Raw genomic sequence first — 19,289 nt, forward strand, 5'->3', positions numbered from 1 at the left:
TAGCATTAGCTTGAATAATAAGTGTTTTTTTTTCTGCTGTCCACCTGATAAGTGTTATATCCAGCCTCATTTTGGCTCTGATTTGGTCTCCAAAATCTCTAGTTTAGATTTGTAGAAAAAGAGATGCTTTGGGCTAAACTACACTCATTCAGACAATGCTTGCTATGTGCAAGAAAATTCTGGTAAAAATCCCTGAAAGCAAAGTTTTCCCATGTACACAATGACTCCTGAGTCTTAAACCTGGCTCGCTTCTGTACTAAAAATAATTTTACAAACTTCAGGATGTATTAAAGTACTTTAAAAAAAATTATCACCGTTATGACACATACAATAAGCACAATAATAATAATAGCAATAAGCGGTTGTATTTTGAATTTTCTCAATGTGATAAAAAATAAACAAACAAATCATCTCTTTGGCAAACGTGCACAGACACAAATACATGACATATCCACAAGATATTTCTGGTAACTGTTGCATGTTGAAGCAGACGATGCATTTAACCAGGGGTCCGTTCTTCGTACCTCGCTAAGTAAGTTAGCCGGATTTGATTGTTGACGATTTCGCGTGATCTTGGATCATTCGGTTCTCCGAAGCTCATCCGGGACTCGCTGTCATAGCAGGCTTACTTTATGTAAACAGGATTAGATCGCGGCCACTCAGGTATGTCCGCTTCAGTTATACGAAAGCAACAGTGATATTTCTCCACTGTTTTTCCATAAATAAATATTATCAATGTAACTAAAGATAATGCAGTATTTGATTCTTTTATTGATTTCATACAGATACATACAGGTCATTTCCTAAAAAAAGGGAAATGTACTATTAATCATTCCATTTCATGTATTTGATTATTTCAGATGTAATTCATATTTTAGAGTAGTAATAGTAAATTACTTTGTGTAATCAAGATGAGAGACCACGGCTATAAAAGCGAAGGTGGATTTGGGAAGTCTGTCGCAGCCATGTCCTGTCCGTTTGTACGCGAGCAACCCATTGCGGAAGGTGCAAGATTGATAAGGAGAGTTTTCAGAATTCAGCGTATATTGTGGCATAGACGGGATAGACAGGATCCTTTAGCTCAGCGCGACAGTGTGCTCATAGAGAGATATCGCTTTTTTTGTTATTTACTTAACACACACACTCTCTCTCTCTCTCTCTCTCTCTCTATATATATATATATAGATAGATAGATAGATCTCCCAACTTACTGTGCATGCTTCAGTCACCCCTTGCATGGGAACAGGTAAAAGTGATGGAGTGTTTTGTAAAACTACACACAAAAAACCCCACAATGTCAATAAATGTCACGGTACAAAAAGCCGGGGTGTGACGAGGGGGTGCAGGACCACCACCTGTCTTTATTTGCTCTGCCCTTTTCTTGGTTGCTGTTATAAACAAACAAACAGATTATTGCAGGGTCTCTTTTCAAGAGACTAAAAGCAATATAAGTGATAAATATTACCATTCTGTAGAATATTCTTATATTTCACTTTTACTTGTTCCCATGTTCTAGTGGGTCCTGTTGTGGCTCTAATGTGAAAGAGGATATGATGTAATATAATATAATGTGGTATAATATAATATCACATGATATAATGTAATATCATGGATCACTTACGAGTTTAATTTGTCAGCAACTTTCTGCCAGCCCTCTCTCCTTGCTTTTGCAGCCTTTGCAGTGTTCCCCTGCGTTTTAATTAAACTCTGAAACTCCTGAAATCCCTCAATCAAGAGTTCTTGCTCTGCTGCCGTGAAATACTGAGCGCGCTCCTTCGACATCTTCGCCGACCAATCACAGGGTTGCCGATCAATGTTTCTACTATCGATGCGTAGCCCCTTTTAAGCCACCCAGTGATCTCAGATTACTTCATCCAGCTATACTAATCGTCAACAACAGGTGTGTTTGGAGAACCGGATTAGCGAGCTCAAAGTTAGCGCGATGATTTGATCTTGGATGTGTCATTTGATCTTGGATGTAGTAAGCGAGGTACGAAGAACGGACCCCAGAATTGTATTGTGAATGTCACAGTAGCATAGCTGGACTGGCCATCGGGCATACCAGGCAAATGCCCAGTGGGCCGATGGTTTGTTTTTTGTTTTTTTGCTGTTTTGTTTTTTCTTGTAACGGCATAAACAATGAAAGGTGGTGGATTGGCCAGATGCTGGCCGATGTGTAAAAAGAACTCAGTTGTTTGGTGGTGGCTATGGCGGAGCTTTCACAGAGGACAGCAGGTGGATGAGGGAAAGGGGAGGCAGGAGGAGGAGAGACCCGAGGCGGCTGCCGGTCCGAGTGTCAGGTGAACTGAACTTCAGGTAAGAAGTTATGACCTGCAGTCTATCTGGGTCAGATATAAACCAAGTTTAGGTGGAGTTTATTTTCATTGTGCTGACTTTTTACAGTCAGTTACAATAACTCGTACTGCCTACTAGCTAGCATGATGGAGTTTATATACAGCTGGGTGGGTGCTATGATGTTACTGATAGTGAACTTTTGTTCACTATCAGTTATGGCTTTAATACCTGGTGGGCCGGTCTCTAGTCAAAATGCCCGGGCCCATTTTATGTCCCAGTCCAGCCCTGCACAATGGTACTTTCAAATGTCGTCCTCCATACACTGTAATTATTTCTGTTTACTGTGCAGAGGTTAACTTGTAAATAGAAACATGATGCAACCAACTCATTTTACACCAGAAGTAGCTTTTCTTTCCTCTTTGTACTACTTCTGTTTCTCATGGCACCATATGTGTAATCTTCTCAATGATCACATTTTCTAATGTGTAGCCCTGCAAGTATGATAACCCAAGCTAGATTTACTCTGCTAAATGATAAATTGCTTTGCTGATATTTAGATACACCTGATTAAATTAGAGCATAATGGGAAAGAAACTGCACAATAGATCTGATAAGTCTTAACATAAAAAAGCATTGTTGCTCTTAAAATATAATCAAAATATTATTAATTTGACAGCATGGTTGGAATAGTATCTTTTTAAACTGCTCCCAACTGATATTTCAACTGATATTTAAGTTTATCACACTTTGTGTCAAATTGAATATGGATTCTCCTCATTTTATTCTAATTAATCTACCCACGATACTATAAAACTATGAAAAAAACGCAAGGCGGAGAAATAGCCAGGCCCTTCGGGAAGGTGCTGTGACACTTTTGCTGCTGTTCGTTCTCTAGAACCTTGAGGCTGATGATGGGGTGAGGCCACATGAAGATAAGGAAGGGTAGACGGGTTAGCATGAGAGTAGAGAAGCTGTGTTGATATTGATTGTGCTTGCGTGAGATTTGGTAACAGTTAGCATTGGGGTATTCTGCTCTGAAAAACAGAAGAAGTGCTTGTGCACAACACAACAGAGGTAATTCCACAAGCTTTGCTACATGTCATCTTGCCTTGTTACTTTTATGAACTCAGGTGCAGTTTGCTAGCTGTGCCATCAATATTACCACATCAGGAGTTCAGAGTGCTCGCTAACACACAATGCAAATTGTTTACTATTTAAAGGTATTTGGTAGCAGCGAAGAGGCTAACAGCATGTTTTTCCTGGTGAACTAAAAATAGCTTTTAAAGTAGCTCTATTATGTTGTCTTGTTGTTTATTAGTTTGTTAACCATCATTTATCAACATTACAGTTTATCAACAACAGTGTTTGTTTTATTTATTCATTAGGCTGGAGTGAACAGTGCTCTTATGGGACTCTGGAAAAAAAGACATGCTTTTGTGTATTTTATAGTTTATCCTTAGAATTCATTCAGGCGGTACATCAGAGTACGCCCAAATCTGGAAAAACACCAGTCTTCAAATGATTACATTTTTTGCACACACACACACACACACACACACACACACACACACACACACACACACACACACACACACACACACGTGTCATTGTTTTAGGATTCATTAGTACAGTTTACCTTTTGCAATGCAACCTTTTGAAAATATAATTTCTCAATCTTAATTTCTTCGACTCTTACTCATAGCAGGAGTTTTGTATTTTATGGGAGTTGTGGATTTGTTATTGTAGAGCAAAGTGTGCAAATTGAAAAGAAAAAAAACCCCCATTTGATTCTAAGAAAACAAACACACACAAAAAACCAACCAAAATGTGGCAAAGTTGAAAGGGTCTGAAAACTTTACAAACACACTCTTAACAGCTTCATAAAACACCTTGATGAAGGCCTTGTGCTGAAATGTTCTGGCTGAACAAAGTGCAGACACTTCCATTAAGTAGGACACTTACATGCCTGTTTTTCTTATTACTTGGGGGACAAGTCCTGTTGTAATGAACATACAGTCATTTTATATGTTTTCACGGCAGCCTGAAGCAGTGCAGGACTTTAAAGCCACAAATAACTGATACTCTTTACAGCAGTTATTTTGACACATCAATGGAGAGTAAATACAGGTGTAATTAGTAACATTTGTACCATTAACATTTAATTATGGCCTGTTCCACTTAAATAGGCCCATTCCCAGGTTCATGTTTATTTGTGGGAATGGCACCTCAAAACAAATGGAAGCAGTTTTTAATTTTATTAATTTACATCTGTGGTTGCCCTGCAATTGCAAAATAGTTTGTGCCAACCTGGTTGCCATGAAAAAGGGCCTATTACGTGGGGCTTTAAGTTATTATATAGTGAAAAAGGGCATATTTACAATGTCTGCAAGTAATACAATTCCAGTGTATCAAATAATAATGTGACAAGTTGAGAATTTGTGGTAGCGATAACATATAGAGAACTATCACTCAAAATTAGAGGTATGTTTAGCCCGAATGAAATTTACAGAAGGGCTGCTCGATTATGGCAAAAATGATAATCACGATTATTTTCACTGAAATTGAGATCTCGATTATTTGACGATATTTATTTAACAATAACAATGTATTGAATAATGGCTTTAAAGATTGTCAAAAAAATATAAAATAGTGTGGAAATACTGATAACAGTGCAAATGTTTGCAATATAAAAAATAAATGAAAAATGTAAACATCTATGATTAGTGAACTTCAAAATACTGCATAATATTTATGCATACAAATAACCAAACATCAAGGCAAGCTGTGTAGCCACACAATGCACAATTGCATCAAACTGACATTGAGGTATGTCAACTAAAGTTGCTGCCTGAAGAAAAATAAAATGAAATACTGAAAGTAGTAACTTTTATAAGAAATAAATAAAAACTAGTAGGCCCAAGTCCCATACAATCTCAAAATGGCTCAACAAAACATGGTTCCTGCAACCTCTCAAAGGTTTTTAGCCAAAAACACCAGCCTATTGACATGATCAGGCTTCAGGGTTGCACGCAGGCAGTTGACAACATTTCCACCAGTGCTGAAGACCCTTTCTGATGAGGCACTTGTGGCTGGGATGCAAAGATATTTCTTTGCCAGGATGGAGAGTCGTGGGAAGAGGTTCACATTATGCATCATATTCAGTAGGAATTAGGCCTACTCACCTATGGCCAAATGTAATCTGTGCCCAAAGCACTGGAGCCTCATCCAGCCATTCAGTTGTGCAGCCAGCATGACATTTGCAGCGCTGTCTGTGGTTATACAGACGAGTTTACTCTCCTCCAGATCCCACGTAGCCAGTGCTTGTTTCAGACCTGCAGCTATGTTTTGCCCCGTGTGGTCTTCTGGGAAAAATGATGTCTGGAGACATTTCGTTCTCATGTTGAAATCCATGTCAATGAAATGTAGCGTGAGGCTCAAATACGGCTCCATGGTGCGGCTTGACCACAAGTCCGTTGTGGTGTCAAAATATTGGGCTGTAGCCACTTCCTTTGCGACACCATCATGACACTCATCATATAAAGCGGAAATCACCACTCAACTAAAATAGTGACGAGATGGGAAGTTATACCGTTTGTCCAAAGTGTTGATTAGTTTCTTAAAGCCGGGGTTGTTCACTGTGTTAATTGAGCAGTGGTCTTTGGCGAGGAAAAACGTTACCACGTTTGTTATCTCTTTGTGTCTCTGGGAGCTGGTGGGATATTTAATCGCGTTGTACAGGGTAGCATGAATGGAGGTCTGTTTGGATGAAGCAGGTGTTGTCGAGAGCTTTTCTCTATGCTCCTTCATTGTTTGATCGTATGTCACTTTGTGAGCGATCTTCAAATGATTGAATAATTTTGTAGTGTTGCTCTGTGGTGCAGCTACGACACTGTAGCAAAGTTTCCACACTATGTCTACTTGATCCACGTCTGACTCTGCGAATCCATAATGTTTCCACACCACTGGAGTCATTTTACGTCTCTTTTCAACCAACGGCATTCTTTCTTCAGCAGCCATTATCCTCTCCTCTCCAAATAACTTCTGCTTAGCTTTCCGAGCTTTCCGAGCTTCCCTCGGGTCCTCTTAATTGTTGTGACGCGTGTTCGAAACGCAGAGAGGTGTGCTCGATTTGCCACACGGAGCAGTGCGAGAGTAAAGCACGAGGGAGGTGCTAATAATTGGCTCAGTCATTTTTAATGATCGTTGAAAGCCCAGATCATAATTTAGATTAAAATTCGATTAATTGAGCAGCCCTACTTTACAGTCAGTTTCAGCTAATTGTTTAGTTGTCTGGTTTATTAATCAATCATTCTGGTTCAATATTCTGGTTCTCACAACAATATTTTCAGCAGCTAAAAGCTGTAATAACCAAAATTAACAGTACTGCCCTTTCTAGCTCCAAAGCAGACTCGCGCAAGTTAGCAAGTAGTCGAGGAACGCATTTAACAGTACAAAATTTGGGTATCTTAAAAGATAATTTGATGCATAAATGAAAATATTAACTATAAATTAAGTTAAAAATATTGCACTGACAGAAACATGCCTCCACATTAAAGCTAATCTTAATCTGTAATTGCTGTGTGTGTAAATAACTATGTGCTAATAATTTTGGCATATCATTCTTAAAAAGCAATGTTAGTGCTACAGCATGTTATTGCCTCCCAGTTTCCAAAAACAGTTATAAATATTACATCTGAGATAGGGCTGGGCCATATCATACCGTTCACGGTAATACTGGTATAATGTTGGGCAACGATAAGAAAATGAAATATCGCGATAGAATATGTGTAAAACGTGCATGCGCAGTGCCTTTGTTTTCATACGCACAGATGGAGAATGAGAAGGGTGAAAGCGGATCGTTGAATGAAACGGATGAACCAGAACTGGTTTGTAAGAAATGCTACAACTTCAGTGGTGTGGAACTGGTTTGGCATTCGTCCGTCAGATACACAACAAAGCACTATTTTTGGTAGAGCATGCTAGCGGGCCGTCGTTATTACCGTGTTTTTTGGAAAATACGGCACACTTAAAATCGATCCTTTGATTTTTCTGGAAATCGACAGTGCCCCTTATAATCCCGTGTGCCTTATGTATGAATTCTGGTTGTGTTTACTGACCTCGAAACAATTTTCTGTGGTACAACGCGCTCGAAAATCTGTCAGATGTTTTAGGTACGACTTTGCTAAGCTACGAAGCCGCACCGCTTGATGGATTGTCGGAGCATTACGGCTATCGTAGGCAGGAGCCTCGCGGAGTGATACGTACTGTGCTTCAACATAATATTACCGTATTGTGTGTGTATAACCTCTTTTTAAGTTTTGTGGATATTATACATGGTTATGCTGAGGATATGTTGGCCAATTTCCACTGGAAATGCCTTTTGGTTAAACTGTCAGCAAGGAATTTGCATTTGCACTGTAAAATTTTTTTATATAACTTTAATGCACATAAAAAACAGCTGCTTGTTTAAGTGAAAATACATTGATGTTTGGTTGGTTTTTTTTGCACTAACAAAGTTGTGGAGTTGTAAAGTATTTTGTCTAGTGTCAATTATATCGTCAGTTATATCGTTATCGCAAATTTTCAAATGTATATCGTGATAAATATTTTTGGTCATATCGCCCTGCTCTAATCTGAGATGTAATATTTATCAAGATTTAAATATAAAATTTGCACTTTCATCAGTTTTACATTTGAATTTGAGGAACTGAACTATGTGGAACTGCGAGTGAACCTGCAGTTCCACAAATGTTTGATCTCAGTGCAGACATGAACTCTTAAGTTAAACAGAGGGTGTGCTCAAAAGCCGCCACATGTGTACAATTATTGGACTGCACTCTGCATTCTGTTGGAGAGGTGGCTAATAACCTGGAAAGGTCTTGGGTTTGTCCTTTATAGCGTGTGCTTGTCTTTTCAAAGATTTACCAATTTTAAGACCCTAACCTAACCACAGGAAATTACAAGTTGACTGCCATATGAACAAGCAATAGACATTCCCATTTCCTGCTGCTGAAATTTCATGTCGCTTACTTTTCACTTGATTCTGAGTTTTTTTTCTTAGCACTGTAGCATCCTATTGATGACTACTTGTCGGCTCTTTCTGGTGCTTCTGACAATAGCACTCAACTACTGCGAGATTAACGTTCATGCTTTAACTGAAATGTGAATCCAATGATGAAATTCGTGAAACGATAATTCATTTGTCATTTCTCAATATGACAGCTGTGGGAATAGAGAACTGTGCAGACATTGGCCTGTAAAGACTAAAATGCATAACAAAAGGTGTATTAAATTGTGTTTTGATAGATGGAAAATAGCATTACGAACAATTGCCGGGAACCAGTACAATATTTCAAAATACTCCAAAGCCCTTTTTCCATCATCTATATTTTGTTAAATCCTGAGCTGCTTAAAGTGACCTAAAGAAAGCAGAGCAGAGCTAAAAATATGTGTTTGCTACCAATCCATCCGACCGCAGAGACAAAACATGTGAGGTGTGCCACTGTGTGTAATACAGCTCTTCAACAGACTGCACCTGCTCAGCCGACAAGAGGATATTAAATCTCCGATAGTCTCCTTTAGTAACGAGAACAGAGAGAGCAGATGTGCCCATCTTGGCATGCCGAGTTTGAGCTGTTACCGAGGTCAAAGCTACTCTTCACATTGTTGATGTCTTGTGAACTGTGTGCTGTGCAGAGATACAGAAAGTCTACTGAGACTAGTGCTAGACCACGACCAAAATACCATAATACATCACATTCTTCCTTCATAACTAATATGTCAGAATTTTCCAGCAACATTCTGAAAATTGAAGAAGTTATGCTCAATGCAAATGCAAATTAAAAGATTCCTCCACCAAGCAAAACCAAATTACATGATTGGAGGTGCTTGTCTAACTTAAAATTGGCTGGCAGAGTTCCAAACATTGCCAAAGGTGGCAAACCATGCCTTATTTATTTATTTTAGATTTGAAACATTCTCATTTTTAAGATGTTGATGACTAGTATACAACAACACTGAGTTGGATAAGCACTAAATGGATGAATGGATGGACGATTGCTATGGTACATTTTTTAATATTTTATAAATTCTGTTAGCTTGTTTAAATCGAGATCAGTATCACCACAAAGGATTAGAAAGCCTCATCTCTGAATTGTCCGTAGCTCTTTGTAATATAAGTCATGACTTTAAATCTGAAATACTGCACAAGTGGGAAAACAGCATGGGCAACAGAATGTGCTAATTGGATGAAATTGGCATCAACATGAAGTCTGACCAGATTAGCAGGCTAATTTGACTCAGTTCACATTTCCCTTTAATCAGTTTGACATCATGTTTATGTTGGCCTTTTCTTTGTCTGAGATTGAGGTATTATTTGTTGGCCATCGCACATTACAATGGTAACATGTTCAGGTGATTATTCTCAAAGAAAGGCTTTGATTTGCTGCAGCCCTATGTGGCTGTGCCAGGTTTGTTACATGTACTTTACCTAAAAAATAGAGATGCCTTCTGAGCCTGCAAAGTGAAACCATTGAGGAATGGTCAGCAGGGTTAAAGTTACTGCTGACCATTCTTTCTAATGGTCAGCACGGGGCATCCTCTAGTTCCAAATAGAAGACCGAATATTAGAAGTCAATAGGAATGGTTCCCTTGATGTATGACTCAAAAAATGTTGTAGCGATCAATTTATAGTCTCAATTGCTAGTTTCGAGTCTTACTGGATAAAATGTGGCATTGATTTTGTAAATTGTGAGCTCTGTTAGCATGCAGTGCTCCATGTTCCTCACTCATTTTCTTGCCATGTGTAGATTTAAAACAGGAATTTATAGCAAAGGCTGTTTCTTTAGTTCTGGCCCTAGACAGTCAGGCCACCATTAATCCTATAAAGCTGTGACTGGTTAAATGTATTTGTTAGTTAGTTATCCTTCAACTGTAGCATACTTTCATAACAAACAGATGGTGAAAATGGCAAACACAGATATTTTTCATTTTCTATCAGCTACTATATTTTGATATACTGTAGGCACATGGCATATTTTCTTGGATTTGGATTTTGTAGTTGTTTGGATTAAATTAGTATTAAATACTGGCTTTGTGATTGACTTCTGTCTCCTGCTTTCTACTCTTCAGTCTTCACAATATAACTACATTCCACGCAGCTGAATATGACAGAAAATACTGCAGTCTACATTACATTTTTGGCAAACTGTTGCCGTTTGTTTGATGCAGTGTCATTTAGTTTATGGATAATTAACATGAGTGTTCTGTGGTGTGAAAAATTGTTTGGCCCCTTCCTGATTTGATATTTTTTATATGTTCGTCACACTTAAATGTTTCAGATCATCAGATAAATTTAAATATTAGACAAAGATAACACAAGTAAACAGAAAATGCAGTTTCTTTGTCTTTATTTGATAGGTACAGTGAAGGTAGACAGGAAAGCATATGGGCACCTGCTTATCCCACTAAGCTAAACTGCCATCCAGAAAATGCAGTTTCCAAATGAAGGTGTTTATTATTAAGGGAAAACCAACCACCATTAATAAATGAACTGCGGTGTATCACATCTTTAGAACACTGAGTTCAATTTCTCCAGTCACATCCAGGTCTGATTACTGCCACATCTGTTCTTAATCAAGAAATCACTTAAATAGAATCTCCCAGCAATGACTCATCCAAGAGTCATTGCTGGGAGAAGAAAATCCAAAGAACTGCAGGCCTCATTTGCCTCAGTTAAGGTCAGTGTTCATGACTCCACCATAAAAAAGAGACAGGAAAAAAATGGCCAGCATGGCAGAGTTCTAAGACGAAAACCACTGCTGAGCAAAGAGCCATAATAGCTCATCTCAGTTTTGCTAGAAAACATCTTGATGATCCCCAAGACTTTTGGGAAAATAGTCTTTGGACTGATGAGACAAAAGTAAAATTTTTTGGAAGGTGTGTGTCATTGTGGCATTTTAGAAAATACACATCATAACAACAAGCAAAATATGGTTGTGGTCGCATGATCATGTGGGGCTGTTTTGGTGCCTCAGGAGCTGGAAGACTTGCTGTGGTAAATGGAACTGTGAATTTTGCTGTCTACCAAAACATCTTGAAAGAGAACGTCGGGCCATCTGTTCATGACCTCAAGCTGAAGCGCACTTGGGTTCTGCAGCAGGACAATGATCCGAAAACCAGGAAGTCCACCTCTGATGGTTGAAGAAAAATAAAATGAAGACTTTGGAGTGGCCTAGTCAAAGTCCTGACCTGAACCTGACTGAGATGCTGTGGCACAACCTCAAAAAGGTGGTTCATGCTCAAAAACCCTCTAGTGTGGCTGAATTATAACAATTCTAAAAGACGAGAGGGCCAAAATTCCTCCACGGTGATGTGAAAGACTCATTGCCAGTTACTGCAAATGCTTGACTGAGTTGTTGCCGCTAAGGGTGCAGGGCTCTAGAGTGCGACCAATTTGGTCGCAAATGCAACCTAATTTCTCAATGGTGCAACTAGAAAAAATCCTAGGTGCAACCAGCCACTCGAGTAAAAAAAAAAAAAAAAGTCTCCGCAACTCTGAAAGCCTCTGTGTGGCCAACAGCAGACAACATTATGCCCATATAGTGGCCTAAACCAATCATGAAGGTGCTGCTTAGAGTAGCTGAACGCGCCGCTGAAGTGCTGCAGCACCGACTCTGTGCTGCTGCTGTTCGATCGATTTGTTTGTCATGCGTGTCTCTGCACAGACGCGCAGAAAGGGGAAATGATGTAGGGACATTCCGCCAATGTGCCAATGTTCCGCCAAAAAAATCCTAGGTCGCACTGTAGTCAGGAGCCTCACAGAGTAATATCATAATATTCATCATAATATTATCGCATTGTGTGTATATAAGGACCACAGAATGGCACCTGTTAAGAGACATGCTTACAAAGGGGATTTCAAACTCTATCAGTCACGCAGTAGAACATGGGAATAGAGCAGCTGAGAGATAATTCAACACTAATGAATCAATGGTACGGAAGTTGAGGAAGCAAGAAGAATGAGTTGAGTAAAGTTTGACTTATCTGACTGTTTGGTTTCGCTTAATGCGCCTTATAATCCGGGAGCGCCTTATGGTCCAAAAAATACAGTAACTTATCTTTCTTGTAGAAATGTGCTCCAAATAAAGAACTTTGTGTTGACAAGATTGTTAGTTAATCATTTACAAATCAATATTGTCTATATGGACAGCAATTTTATTAAAAAAATGAAGATGTAAAGCTGCGGTGCACCTAAGAAAAAAACGTTAGGCACACCAGTGCAACCGTGGCAAAAAGTTAGTCTAGAGCCCTGGGGTGGCCCAACCAGTTATTAGGTTTATGGGGGCAATCACTTTTTCACAAAGGGCCATGTAGGTTTGGATTTTTTCCCCCTTAATAATAACCACCTTCCTTTAGAAACTCCATTTTCTGTTAACTTTACTTCTATTTACTACCTATTTTTTGATTATCTTTAACATTTAAGTGTGAAAAACATACAAAAAAATAGGCAAACACTTTTTCACACAACTGTAGTTTGTTCCTCTCATTGCTAAAAGTAGTTATGTGAGTACTGAACTTTTCTCTTTATTAAAAAAAATGGGTATGATATTACATCCCTTTTAATCTAAGCTGTGTTAGTCATAAAGGAATATAGACATTAAATTAGCATTAGTTACTAAAACTTTGACTGGCCAAATGAATTACAGGTTATATCTTGTAAATCCATGCACTCTTTCAAGGGAATGATGATTTAGTAGTACAGCAAGCCTGGGGTGTTTAGTAAAAATATGCTTGGGAAATTAACAATGTTATCCTGGAATGAGTCTTTCAAAATAAATTGCCTTGGCAAAACAAGAGTGTTGCCTCTCTGGATATGGCAGTTTTGTCAGTACTTGAAAAGCCTTGGCAGAAATCTAGTGAGTGCTTGTATTTGGAAGTAAACAATAGTTAATTAATACACGATGGTCTGAACAGGTGGTAGGAAATGAGTTAATGGTGGGATTCCATCAACTGTTTTTAGCTTCCTGTGGGAAGTGAAAGGATGAAGCACGTAATAATTTAAACTCTTATTACTGCTACAGGTCAAAAATGAAAATACACTATAGTGGAAAATCAAATTTGTAATGTTCTTTAATGTTTGTCATTAGATATTGACAAAACACTGAGGCTGACAATATCTGGAGAAACATTTTAGAATCCTGTTATTATATATGGCCACACAACAGAATAGCAGGACAGCTTCAGTTTGCATTGATTCTCCAAGTTTGAGCACTGTGTTAGAAAAAAAACACACACACACACACACACACACACACACACACACACACACACACACACACACACACACACACACTTTCAAGAGACGGTCTCCATGTGGTGGGAGTGGAAACAGCTGTCAAACATGTCTCCCATGTTAAAATGGGTCGAGATCTAATGATCGCAAAGCCAGACATAATTTGTCATAAAACTATTCACTGGGGATATTGTCAGCCTGAAAGAGAGCACTCCAATCAGGGTGGTATTGTTTCATCAAAGGATAATCACTCAGAAGAACTTTATATTGATTGGCAGTGACCTTTCTGTCTAGGGTTCAAGTGGACCTTAAAAAGTTGCACCATGCTACACTCGAAATCTTAAACAATAAATCTGCTTGCTTGGTTTAAGCACCAGCTTATGGAAACAAACACCATGTTGAAATTAATTGATAAATAATCTTCTTTTTTCTTGTTCTGCAACAAATAAAAGGGTTTCAGCTATAAGTCATCATCATCATTGGGTGCAACACACATGGGATTAACATGTTAATCACATCACATTTTTTAGTAACACAGTAATGTAACACATTGCTGTATTTAATTCACTAATCTCATTACGGGTACACTTAGGTTGTTACTTGCATTACAGAGGTTCTTCAGTTTTCCACAAGATGGGCAGATAGAAAGAAAAAAAAATCAAAAAACAACTTTTTCTGCCTGTTCATCTGCACTACAATCAGGTGATTTCAGGTGGTGTGCAGGGAGGGGGAAAAACAGAACTGGAGATATAAACATTACTTTTATTTTTACTGCACAAAAGAGGAACACAATAGTAAAGCGCTAGTTCATCCAGAACACAAAAACAGAAAACTACCTCGGGTTACATGGAAAAACACAGACTTGGAAGAGTGGATTTGTACAAAATGAAATGTCTGCCACTGGTTATTGATAGTTATACCCTTGTGTATACCCAAAATAAATTTTAGACTTTTAGACTGTAGCCTATGGCTTATATTGTTAACATGTAATAATGTGACAGCGCTTTTAAAGCCATGCTAGAGAGTAACACAAAAGTAATATATCTCCAGGGAGCAATTATTTAACGTAATGCATTACTTAAAAAAAAAAGTCACAAGTAATGTGTAATACATTGTTTTTTCAGTAATTACTCCAACATCATTATCATAAATGTGAAAATTGCATTGATGCAATGAGTTATTTTTTAATATATTACCTGTCAAGACAAAACAGCTTTTTCTTTTACAAGTAAGCATGGACAGGACCGATAGTTTTATTATAGCTGTATCCCCTTTAAACTGCCTGTTTATGAAATTTATATTTGTGTCTAACAGACAAATTTCATTTTCCACATTTATCCCAGCAATTTGTGAAGGAATTATACCTTCATCATAAAATTGCAGTTTTGAAGTTGACCTGTTTACTCCATGGTGGGCAGATTGATCCAAATATCAATTGTATCAACACCAAGTGGACATTGGTATCGGATTGATACTAGCCTGGTGAGATTGATTCTTTACTTTAAGTTCCACTCTTGTTTGCAATGCTCAGCACAGAGCAGGCACACTTTGCTCCCCCTCCCCCCTCTTGTGTTTAGATGTTGTACCGTCAAGTGACATGACTTAAGCTGGGCATACACTGTGCGATTTTTTCAGTCGCATTATTCAGCTTCTGCTCAAACTGCACGATTGACTCGCAGGGGTTAGAAGTTCGCAGATCACGATGCAGGGTCTCACACTATACGGCCCGATGCTCTGATGTGACCTGAGTGCTCACACTGTGCGTCCATTTCTGTCGCTCGCTATCCCTTTCTCTCCCTTTCTCTCCCTCTCTGTCTTTCACTCACACCGCCACCATCAACTTTGCTAAATTGCTAATAAAAAGCATTGATCAGGCAGCTGTGATTGAGCAGCAATGTCCATCCAATTATTTTCACAGTTGTTGTGGTCATGATAATTTTGTGAGGCCACATGGAAAAGGCTCAAACTTTGCAAGGCTTGCCAAAGTTCTACAAGTTGTGCCTCAATCGCTTGTGTCCAGATCACACGCTGCACTGCCATGCTACTCTGTCTTTTCACTTTAGTTTCTGTGTTTGCGCGTGCGCAGTGTGAGAGGCTGCAGTGACACCATCACGACTGCCGACAGGATTTCAAACAGGTTTGATTTTCTTACGACCAAGAGATTGATGATCGGGAGCTGGTCGTGAGGTGTTAATCGCTTCTCGTTACCGCATGTATACTACACGATGCACGACACATGATGAAGGCGAAACTCGGGCCGATCCCCCAAACGGTTGCACGACTGAAAAACTGGCGCAAAATGAGCCAAAAATCGCACAGTGTGAGCCCAGCAAGACGCTTTGGGGGTTGTTAAGTTGTTTACATATTATTTATATTTTCACCAGTTGTTGTTTTTGTTGTTGAGAATTTTAATTGTAATTTTTGTATTATAGTTTCTCCACAGTACTTGTTTGTTTTAATTTGTTTACTGGTTTGCGTGCACTTTTTATTTAAGAGTTTTCTAAAAGAAAATTGATAATAAAGCATTTTCTATTTAATTATAAACTTTGTCCTAATTATGTCCTGGGTTTTAACTATTTAATAATAAAAGGAAACTTAAAATTAATTAAGGAAAATTAATTGAAATTTAGCAATTCAATGACGCATCCACCTTATTTATTGAAAAATATCGGTATCAGTATCGGCGATACTGGCCTGTATTTGCTTGGTATCGGCTCGATACCAAAATATGCAGTATTGCACACCACTAATTTCTAGTGGTAGTTTGACAATGTGTTTCAAGAACAACTGAAACCATTTTATGTGCTGATGCAAGGATCGTGTTCTCCACTAGAGACGGTTTTAACTGGAGAACAAAAAGAAATGAATATTTCAAATAATATATATTTTTAAAACTCCCACAAAACGCTACGTCCAGATGAACAGATTCAACTTTTGGAGATTTACTTTCCTGGATGATTGAGAATGCATCAGGACATATATTTTTAAAAGAAAAAAACAAAACAATTGCAAATAATCTGTGTAAGGTAGCTCTGGAGTACACTGAAAAAAAAAGTTCTTTCAATTTACTTGATTTTATTGTGTACATCGGTCCCACATAATATGAATAAGTATTGCTGACTTAATTTTCCACTTTCCCTCAAGTAATTAATGCTTGTCAAATCAAAGTATTTTATTTACATCAGATTACTTTAAAAAATCACGTTTGATGTACTAATATTAATCTGTTACCATAATATCAATGTATTGCATAATGTCAATTTATTTTAATGTTTAACACCAACTTATTTTTGATTGCCAGTGGTACGCAATGATATTGTGTAATGTAAACACATTGCAATTATGTTCCTGCAACACAAATTATGGCTTTAAATCCTACTTATTTTTTTCACTTGAAATATTAACTGATCATTATTGACAAAAAAGGCAAAGACTGTGACTGCTACTGAACAATTCACCTTTATTAAACTGTAACAGCAGTGAAAACAGCAAGCTGCCATGAACAAAATCACATCCATATAAACCTGTTAACATATTTTTAAAGATAGCCTGCAGAAATAACTAAAAGAAAAATTTAAAACATTTGCAAATATTTCACAAAAAACTGACCTTAGCAGCAAATAAAAGAAAGTGCTTATAGATGATCCTGTCATCTCTTACATATAACATTTGTATTAATTACACAATTGAAAATTTAAACTAAATTAAGACTACCTGAAAAAAAGCAACACGCTTTTATGAATAAACAGATTTACACAAATATTATTATTTGACAACAGTTTCAGCTTCTGTACAAGTATTTACCTGTACAAGATTTCAACTAAGTTGAGCCTTAAATGACATTGTTACATAACTAATACCAAACACCTACATGAATTTTAATCGTCCTTTTAAACATGTAAGCAGGACATTAAGGTTGACTCAGAACATATTGCTAAAAATCGTCTGTAAAAATTTCTTACAACATGATACCAAAAGGAAAAATCATCCTGCATTGCAGTCACATGAGGGGAAAGCAATAAAAACATAAGCAGTATAACGCTACTGAACACAAAATGAAAAACTGCAAAGAATTGCAGAAGTGCAGTCTTTGACTTCTCAATGAAACAGATGGTTTTTGAAAGCAAGAACTTTAGAGAGTTTAGCTCCATCCAGTTCCATGAAAACCTTCTGGAAAATGTCAAAGGTGTAGCGGAGGTCAGCAGGGTAGGCAAGGTTTAATGCATACATGAGTCCAAATAGCATTATCACAGCAAATGCTTCATTATCCAAATTTTTCGCCACCCTGATGCCTGCAAGGACAACTCTTGTTCATCTGCTGAAGCTTGCTCTTTAAGAAGATAAATTCGAACAGTGGTGTCTTCAACAGTCTCATTGATGGCACGTTCTTCCATGCCCTGTAAAAAAGAAGCCATGTTAGTCATTTCATGCCAAGTAAGTAATATGACACACTGTGGAAAGTCCAAAAAAAAGAAAAGAAAAAAAAGACAAGTACATACCACATACTCCCGGATAAGCATGCCAGGGTCTTCACCCATGTAGATACACACTCAGCATCATCATCTTCACACTGAAATGAAATGTATGTAATTAGCATCTTCATTCAGCCCTTGTCCTTCATTTAAGTTTTAATAGTGTACTTTACATGAATGTTTTTAAAGTAAAGGCACACAAATTAATAATACTGGCAATTAATAATAAGTTGACAAAGTGAAGGTTAAAAAAACAAGCAGATGTAAAAATACAAAATGAGAGAATTTATCATGGGAAAACATTTGAAATCTTCCACAATTATAAAGTTTCATCCAAAGAGGATCATGTTAAGTGAGTGTTGAGGCTTTATCACTTACATTATCCATTTGTGCCACAATTCTTTTCAGTATTAGTCCAAGCTCTCCTCTTCTGTTGACCAACTTCACCAGGTTGTCCAAGTGGAGATCCAGCTGAGCCAGGAACTTTGTTTGAGGGGGGATGGTGGCAATTCTCTTAAACTCAGCGTTGATCTGAAAACATGAGCACAGAGGAATGAGCTTCAGAGGTTTAATACCTGGAAGAAGGCTGCAATCACTCATGCTGAAGAAATGGGCTGTCAAATAACAACTGTGCCTTAACCATTTTAGGCTAATACCACAAGAACACCGTGTATGAGGCAGACCTTACCTCATGGAAATCAAATAGAGCAGGCCATCTTGCCATGAAAGCCTCCACCATTGGTGCATCACGAACAACTTCATGTCTTCTGTATGAAAAAGTCTTTTCCATCTTGAGTTTCACCAACTCGTTACTGTTTTTTATGTCCATGTGGTGGGCTTTGACATGTCAATAGCTTTAAGAGTCCCTTTGTCTGCTACTTTTGAAACTGAGGTAAGGTTAAGAAACTCATTCCCAAACAAGGAATCCATAAACTGAAGACTGAAACTGCCCTGAAGACAACACTGTCTCTTGACTTCAACGATGAGATCCTCAGTTGATTCAGGCGCTCCATTAGAGAGTGAGCCTTCGACAGGTTCCGTCAGCCAAAACAGTCTTTAGGACCACAGGACTCTGTAGGCAAAAAAGAATTACATATCATACATTCAGAAAGAATCATTTCAGTTTAGTTTTCATACAGCTATCCATACCCAATAGTCAAAGTTATAAAGATCAGACATTAAAAAAGAAGAATTTATCTAATGAAATACATGCGACTGAACCTATTACA

At 38.0% G+C, this 19,289-nt stretch overlaps 1 long non-coding RNA gene across 1 annotated transcript; it reads right to left on the bottom strand.

Annotated features, from left to right (window-relative positions):
- Positions 1 to 18,138: 18,138 nt before the first annotated feature.
- LOC135933513 (uncharacterized) lies at positions 18,139 to 18,861 on the bottom strand. The gene is made up of 3 exons (XR_010573781.1): positions 18,749 to 18,861; positions 18,439 to 18,591; positions 18,139 to 18,158 (listed from the first exon to the last, which is right to left on the bottom strand). It is a non-coding gene; the product is annotated as an uncharacterized LOC135933513 (long non-coding RNA).
- Positions 18,862 to 19,289: the final 428 nt, after the last annotated feature.

The sequence above is a fragment of the Pelmatolapia mariae genome, linkage group LG1 (assembly GCF_036321145.2).
Source record: "Pelmatolapia mariae isolate MD_Pm_ZW linkage group LG1, Pm_UMD_F_2, whole genome shotgun sequence".
NCBI lineage: Eukaryota > Metazoa > Chordata > Actinopteri > Cichliformes > Cichlidae > Pelmatolapia > Pelmatolapia mariae.